The following is an 8,659-nucleotide window of genomic DNA, read 5'->3' on the forward strand; positions in this document are numbered from 1 at the left end:
AGTGTGTGATTTGGCCTCTGTAGAGACAAGTTGTTTGATATAAAGGGGTTGGCATTCTTCTTCCACTTTTCCTCCAGTGGGCATGATGTCATCTATATCTAAAATTACCTTTTGGTTGGTTTTTTCCTATGATACTTCTTTCTTGCTCTCCTCTTAAAAGCTGGTTAGTTTTGGTTGGTTCTTGTCCTTTGTCATTGAAGAAAGTCAACATGATATCACTATATTAGCGATGAGTTTTGGTGTTTTTTGACTGGCTGATCAGACCAAGATGAGATCACAGGTCGGGCACAAATAGACCATGTGAACACCTGGAATGGTTACTCTTGGTTTTGTTTAACTGTTGGCCATGGTGTTTCTGTTGCTAATGCCATTGTCACTACTTCTCTTCTCTCACCTCCCTCAATATGCTAACCCCATGTATCCCTTTTAGTAATACAAATAATCGCAGTTTTGAGCAGTTTAGCCAAGGTATTCGTGGAGTAAAACTATCCTATTTTGTTGCGACCTTATTCTTGAAGAGTGACATATCAGTTATTTGTTTTTCTTCTCTCAATTATATTGGAAGCTTACTGAGGACAAGATCTGTGCTGTATTGATCCCCAAGGTATCTTTCATGTCAAGGTACTTAAACATTTATTGAATTGACTTAAAAGAGCAGAGGTTTAATTTGAAGAAGACTTACTTTTATGTTGATATAAATTCATGAACATTTTGTTCCAATGTTTGATGGTAATATCAAAGTGGAATTAATGCCATTCTATGTGGCTCCACAGTGTAGAACTAGAGCCAATGGGCTGAAGATATATGAAGTCAATGTTTTGCTTTAACCTTTAGGAAAAAGCATCTTTACCATTAGAGCCATCCCATAAAAATAGAATAGGTGATTTTTTTGGGGAATTGAATTTCCTGTTACTGGAGGGGCTCAATCACAGACCAGATCACACTTATTGAGAATATTATAGAGTTTCTTCTACTAAAAGCTATTAGACTAGGTGACTTATGAGAATTCTTTTGTATCTGGAATAGGAATGGCATTGTCCATTAGATTATGCCTAGTCTCTAGGAAAAAAAAATGAGGGAATCAGAGGAACATATTTTATTATCTTCACTAGTAACTATGCTACCATTGATGTACAAGCAAAATTTGAGTAAAAGATTAACTCTTTTTTTTAATTTATTTTTTTTGCAAGGCAATGGGGTTAAGTGGCTTGCCCAAGGCCACACAGCCAGGTAATTATTAAGTGTGTGAGGCTGGATTTGAACTCAGATACTCCTGACTCTAGGGCCGGTGCTCTATCCACTTTGCCACCTAGCTGCCCCCAAGATTAACTCTTGAGAGTTAATCTCTGGAGTCAGTGTAAGTGTCCTAAAGGTAGAATGCAGATTTATTCAATTTCTCCTCCCTGAAGAATTTACTCCCTTTGAGGACCCTAGGGGAGTTTTGATTCTGATTTCCAAACCCAGAATAAGCCTCTTGTGTTGTGTCATTGGTTGATTATGGGAACAATAAAAAAGAGAAGATCTGGCTAGTTCCACACTTTGAAATTGTGTTTTTTAATTCAGTATTTCTGTTTGAGTAACTCAGAGACAGCTTCATGGTCGAATAACTCAGTTAGGAACGCAAAATAATGACTGTCAATCTTGCCAAAGTTATTTTCTCAATAAACCCAAGGAATGATGAGGCAGAGAAACCCACTGTTAATGGTCTAAGGCAGAAGGAGGGTGAATGTTAAAAGAACTTATCCTGATTCCTCTTTCTAAAGCCATGACATGGGATCCTCTAGTTCTGTGTAAGCCACCTTTCCTAAGAGACTGATTAAAGTGCATTGGTGAGTGAGCCATGGGGAAGATGAGAGACAGTTAACTTTAGAGTTTATTAGGAGTTTTACCTAAGTATATGCAACAAGGGAAGAAGAGAGTCTTGATGGGGGTTCTGGGTCACAGTAATTCTTACTCTGTAAGCATTTCAGAGAGCTTTTTTTATCCCTAAAATGCAATTATTGGTTATTGTCTCTATCCTGACTAATTCATATACAAAGGAACTGAAGGGTTTCCAGTAGTCTCATTACAGAGCAGTAACTGGATTAAGAAGGAAATCATTGTTTCTTTCCTACCCTCTTGATCTTCTAACAACTTCAGATCTTACTTTGGAGGTAGGGTCAGAAGATTTTCCTTTGAAACAGTTTGTTTCAGAGACTATGATAGATAACAGTCATATCCATTGTTTATTCTATTGATAACAAGGACAGGCTTTATAGGGCCAGGAGGGGCTCCAAGTATATACATCCTCACTTTGCCAGTAGGACAGGGAACCTTCTTATGTGATTCTTTTCTATTCTCACAGACCCTTGCCAGGAAATAATTCCTCAGAGACAGAATTTTTTTCTCACATGTTTAACTGATCAACTAGAGCTCCAACTACTCTTTTTTCTTGTTTTTAGGGACCTAAGTGGTCACTATGTTGGGCAACCTTGGTTTGATCACTCTAATTAGACTGAATTCCCATCTTCATACTCCCATGTACTATTTACTCTTCAACCTATCTTTCATAGAGCTCTGTTACTCCTCTGTCATCACTCCCAAAATGCTAATGAGTTTTATGTCAGAAAAAAATCTCATCTCCTATGCAGGGAGCATGACTCAGCTACATACATACACACATATGTGTATATATGCATATATATATATCTATATATATTGTTTCTTTGGACTCTCTGAATGCTTGCTTTTGTCAGCCATGGCCTGTGATCAATACATTTCTATTTGTAACCCATTACTTTATACCATCATGATGGTCTCTTAGGTGTGCTCCCTATTAATATCTGGTGTATATGTGTTGGATTTTGCTGGTGCCATGGCCCACGGGATGCATCCTGAGACTATCCTTTTGTGACAACAACATAATCAACCACTACATGTGTGACATACGCCCCAACCTGGAACTTTCTTGCACTAGCACCTCTGTCAATGAGTTAGTGGCTTTCATTGTTGCTGGCATTGACATTGTTGCTGGCATTGACATGGGAATGATCAGTGCCACCATTTTCACATCTTATGCTTTCATCTTCTTTACCATTCTCCATATCAGTTCCTCTGGTGGGAGGTCTAAAGCGTCAGCACTTGCAGCTTCCATATAATCACTCTTTTTCTTTTCTTTGGTTCAGGATCTTTCATGTACCTCAAATCTTTTTCTATTGGATCTATGGACGAGGGGAAAGTGTCCTCTGTGTTCTATACCATTGTAGGACCTATGCTAAACCCCCTGATCTACAGTTTGCGGAATAAGGATGTTAAATTAGCCATGAGGAAAACCATGAGACAATGATCTCTGATGAGGATCAGGGGTAATGTCAACAAGAGTACTCAAATTTCTATTGACTTTTTTGGTGTATTTTGTTGATGGAATACTAAGTTGAATGCTATAGACCAATTTTCTGAAACAGGCTATGTCTTATAAAAAGATTTAAATTCTCAAAATTTCCTGGGTAAGATCTTTTAAGATGTATGCTTCTCTAGAGAATTTAATTTTGACTCTAGACCTAGAAATTTCCTATCACTTTTCATAGACTTGTATTCAAGGAAAATTAGGAAAAAATTGCAGAGGTAGGTGGTATAAAGTGTACAATATGTTATGTTTCTCTTGGCTAAGTGGCAACTGCTGTGCTCAAACCAATAAGGTGTTGATGTCAATAAAGGGAATTATATAATTTGTTTATTTTATTAGAGTTTTTTCAGTAGGAGATGGGTACTTTTAATGTTCTTCTCAAGTAGACCTATTTGTCATAAAGATTTTTTCATTAAAATTAAATTATAGTGTCATCAATTGAGAGTTAGGAAGGACCATAGAGATCAGTTATTCTAACCCATAATTTATAGATGAGCAGCTGAGGTCCAGAGAAATTAAATGACTTGACTAGGATCACAAAATCATTATATGCCAAAAGTGGGACTTGAATCCAGACTGTTCTCTTCTACACTGTGCTGCCTCACAAAAAATCCAAAAGAAAAAGCTTTATTGAAAAAAAATTTTAATGATGCATCTGCAGCATACTTAATCTCCCTGCTATTCATGATAATCCTACATTTTTATTTAAACATTTATGCAGGGGGGAAATCTTACTTTTCTTCAGGAAGGCAGGCTAAACAAAAATTAAAAATTTTATTTTGATTTATCTCAGGCAATTTATAAGAAAAGGTACTGGAGAGATTTAGATGACATGTTAGATATATGAAAAGCTCTAAACATTGAGGAGAAGGTTGCTTTGTGAAATCTAAAATATCCTGTTTGATGTGAAATTTCTTTTTTTTTACATTTAAATTTTTATATTTTTTGCAAGGCAGTGGGGTTAAGCGGCTTGCCCAAGGCCGCACAGCTAGGTAATTATTAAATGTCTGAGGCCAGATTTGAATTCAGGTACTCCTGACTCCAGAGCTGGTGCTCTATCCACTGCGCCACCTAGCCGCCCCCATAAAATTTCTAAGATAAAGTGAGGGGGATTACAGGTTTCTGGCATCCATATCAGAACAAAACATAAGGAGGGGGGAATAAGAGATTCTGGATTTATATCTAAGATCAGATTAAAATCATTATAGGAACACAAAATCATTTAAGAACATTAGAAACTGAGTAGGTACTTTGGTTGTTGACTATGGTTTTTTTTTTTTTTTTTTTTTGCAAGGTAAATGGGGTTAAGTGGTTTGCCCAAGGCCACACAGCTAGGTAATTATTAAGTGTCTGAGACCGGATTTGAACCCAGGTACTCCTGACTCCAGGGCCGGTGCTTTATCCACTACGGGTTGTTGACTATTGATCTAAATCTTTGGTGTTGGAGCCTTGATGTCAGAGAACTGCAGATTTTGTAGAAGTCTCCTGTTGTCACTGATAAGGGTGGTACTGAACATCAGGATCTAAAAAAGAGGAGCCATTTTCACTCTGTTAAGAAATTCAAGGAGAACAGGGGTTGACACAGGAAATAGAGTTTGAAGAATTTATCAGAATGGGGATGCTGAGCAAGGGTATTTTGAATTGGAATGAAATTGTAAGTGAATTAATGAAATGATAGGGTACCAAAAGAGTTATCATCCCCTATTTCTGGAAGACAACTGAGGAACAAAAGAGGAAAAGGATTGACTACTTGAGGAAGTATGGGATAGGTTTTTTACCCCCCTCTTCTCCTTGTTTGGAGGAAGCACTATTCATCCCTCTGGAGAAATCATAAGTGGGAAAGTAAACATTTAAAATAACTGCTTAAATTGGTTAAATCAGTATTATCCCAGAAACTTTTCCCTTGGAAAGATATGGGCTATTTGTATACCAGGGAACTAGGACGTGACTACAAACCTATGTAGTAATAGTAATTTTATTTTAAAATGCTCATATATTATATGCATAACCATGTTATAATCCTTGCTACCATCCAAAGAATAGAAAGTAAAACTGATCCATTCCCTTCCTTTACAACTTAATCTTTTCAGATGGTTTTAACATTTTTATCTTGAATTTGTTTAAAATATGATGTAATTTGAAATGTAATAAACTTATTTAGAGATTTGTCCCTAATAAAAAAGCTTCTCAGATATCATCTTGGGTGCCCTTGATTTTACAGAACAAACAGCTATTGGAAATTGAAGCAGAAATTGAGGAAATTGAAATTAGAGGTGGTTTCTACAACAGAAAAATATCGTGATCAATTTGGTTCTTGAGGCAACAACATAGTATTGAATATAATGCAGTTTGAAACTGAAGAATTATACTAAGTGATCAACGTATACAGAGGTTTCTATTTTGCAAACATCAAAAAATCCTAGAAATTTTTGTGGAACACTTACAATGTGTGATGTTCTCAACAGACATATTCAAGTCTTCAACTTTTGCTTAGGGAAGTTTTTCCTTTCTTATAAAAATTGGATATGTATACATATGTTATCAGTTTGTTTATTATGTTGGAACAGATGAAAGAATCCCCAAAGAAAAAGTGTTCATATGAAATTTAATGACTATACTTTAAAAAGATAATGTTTTTAAGAAATGATGACTCAATAATTTAAGAAAATGAAAAGGTTTGTATAAAATAATGAAGAACAAAATGAGCAGAACCAAGAGAACATTGTACATAGTAACAGCAATATTATTTTAAGAAAGACTTTGAGTGAATAAGTTATTTTGTTTATTATAAATACCCATATTAACTATAGGACATTTGAAGAAAGACATTATCTTCATTGAGAGAAAGAACTGACAAATATAAGTATGTGTATAATGATTTTACGTGTGTGTGTGTGTGTGTGTGTGTGTGTGTGTGTGTGTGTGTGTAATGGTAGCCATGTCTGGGATGGGGAAGGGGAGGGAAGAAAACAATTACATGATAATTTTGTTATATATTTGAAAGGAATATAGCAAGTTATGCATAGTGGATTTGTAGTTTCTTATATAATCATCTTTTTATGGAATTGTTATAAAGATGCTTATTTTATTCTATAAATTAAAAATAAAAGATATACTTTCTCTGCTCACTTCAATTATCAGAGAAACTTATATAATCATGGTTGAAAACACTTTCTTAGGGCGGCTAGGTGGTACAGTGGATAGAGCACCGGCCCTGGAGTCAGGAGTTCAAATCCAGCCTTAGACACTTAATAATTACCTAGCTGTGTGGCCTTGGGCAAGCCACTTAACCCCATTTGCCTTGCAAAAAAAAACCTATTAAAAAAAAAAACTCTTTCTTGTGTTTATAATTTTTTTTATTTCCCCAGTAAAATTTCACTCTAGTAGCTTCACAAATAAGTGTGTGTTGTGTGTGTGTGTGTGTGTGTGTGTGTGTGTGTGTGCACACGAGTGGTTTTTTTGAAGTATTATTTTGCCTTTGAGGCAGACAGAATTTCTCCTTTCAGTAATAACTTGCTATCTCTAACTTCAAAAAGACTTTGTTTTTTATTTTGTAATATTTGTGACTTTTCTTTCTACTAGATAATAAGCTACATAAAAGGACAGGGACTTGGTATTATTAAATCTTTCTATCTCCTGTAATGCCAAATATGAATGTACAGTAGAAACTGAAGAAGCATTTATTGAGATGAATCCAAAGGGCACTAGATTAAATGTCTTGAGATCTTTGTTCTGTCTTTGACTCTGACTCTAACTTGCTGCATGACACTGAGACAGTCATCTAATTTTTCTTGTACTCAATTTTTTTCATTTGTAAAATATGGAGTTTGACTTGGATTATGTTTCATTTCACTTCTCAAGTTAAATAAAGGAAGACTTTAGAATTTGTCAGGTCAACAAACATTAATTGCTTACAATTTGCCAGACACACTGCTAGTAACTCCTGATAAGATACTTTTCTTATTAAAAATAGGGATAGATCAGAAGAGGAAAGAATGTGACTGGACTTTGTTGGAGGCAAAAAAGAACATTAATTAGCAGGGTGTATAGGACCTATAAGATTGGGGTAAAACTGGTAATGATAGAACAGCATATTGCTTTAGCATTGTCTTGTTTTTCTGGCTTATATCCATGCCCTGTGACCTCTCTAGTGCTATCTCTTTCAGATGACTGGAAATTATCACTCTTTTATTGAGCACTAGTGGCAGAACTGTCCAATTGTCAGTGCCCCAAATTAGGTGATTTCATTTAGATATATGAACTCCAAAGAACAGGTTTATTAGAGTAAATCACAAATGGAATATTCAGAAACTCCTAGATTTATTAATGTAATTAAGAGTCTAAGAATTTCATTAGTCACCAGCTATGCATACATAAGAAAAAGCTTCAGAACATAGCCACTCACATACACATAGGCATCCATTCTTTTGTGCCTTTATATATTTGTATGTACTATCCTTTTTTTTCCAGAAGCAAGATCACACAGGAAGGGTTTCTAGTAGAACTACTGGTGGCATCAAGGATACCTGGAAGAATGTTAGAATTAAGAGTGTAGGAATTCTGCTTTGGGGAAATTTCCTTCCCAGTTTTCACAAGGATGGTTTGCAAAGGTGAGTGAATAACTAATTGAAATTCTCCTTATGGTTTTAGGTAAGTCAGGAAATAGGCAAAGGGCTTGTGTATATGGTATTCTAGTGTTTGAAATGTGACTTGGGTATTTTGAGTGAGACAGGGTGAAGGGAGAGATAGTGATAAGCCAACTATCTTCATGAGTGCTTGTTTTGGGTGAGCATTTTATTATGAGAACAGTGATAGATGTGCACAAATGAATAGGCTAGAAGACTTTGAGGCTTATTTAATAACCTTTTCTCATATATACTGATTGGAGTGTGTGGGTATGTAAACATGGGGTAATATTTGTGGACTTGATGATTGTACCCTGTTTTGCCTAATACATACTAGTTTGGAACCAGTAATAAGACATGAATGATCATAATCTGCCCAAGAAAAGAGTAGATGCAATAGACAGAACTAGACCTGGAGTCAGGAAGACCTACGTCTATCTCAGATTCAATATTTGTGTGACCCTGGCCAAGTCACTCAACTTGTGTCATCATTGGTTTCCTTATCTGTAAAATAGGGATAACAGTAGCATCTATCTTTCTGGGTTGTTTTGAAGATCAAATGAGTTAGCATATGCAAAGTGCTTTGCAAAACATAGACAAATATGCAAATGCTAATTTATATCTGAATTGTAGGTAGATGACATTAGCT

General features: G+C 35.6%; 1 pseudogene; it reads left to right on the forward strand.

Annotated features, from left to right (window-relative positions):
• Nucleotides 1–1,765: 1,765 nt before the first annotated feature.
• On the forward strand, nucleotides 1,766–3,325 carry LOC141506609 (olfactory receptor 8B8-like; annotated as a pseudogene).
• Nucleotides 3,326–8,659: the final 5,334 nt, after the last annotated feature.

Source organism: Macrotis lagotis, chromosome 1, assembly GCF_037893015.1.
Source record: "Macrotis lagotis isolate mMagLag1 chromosome 1, bilby.v1.9.chrom.fasta, whole genome shotgun sequence".
In the NCBI taxonomy this organism is placed as follows: Eukaryota; Metazoa; Chordata; class Mammalia; order Peramelemorphia; family Peramelidae; genus Macrotis; species Macrotis lagotis.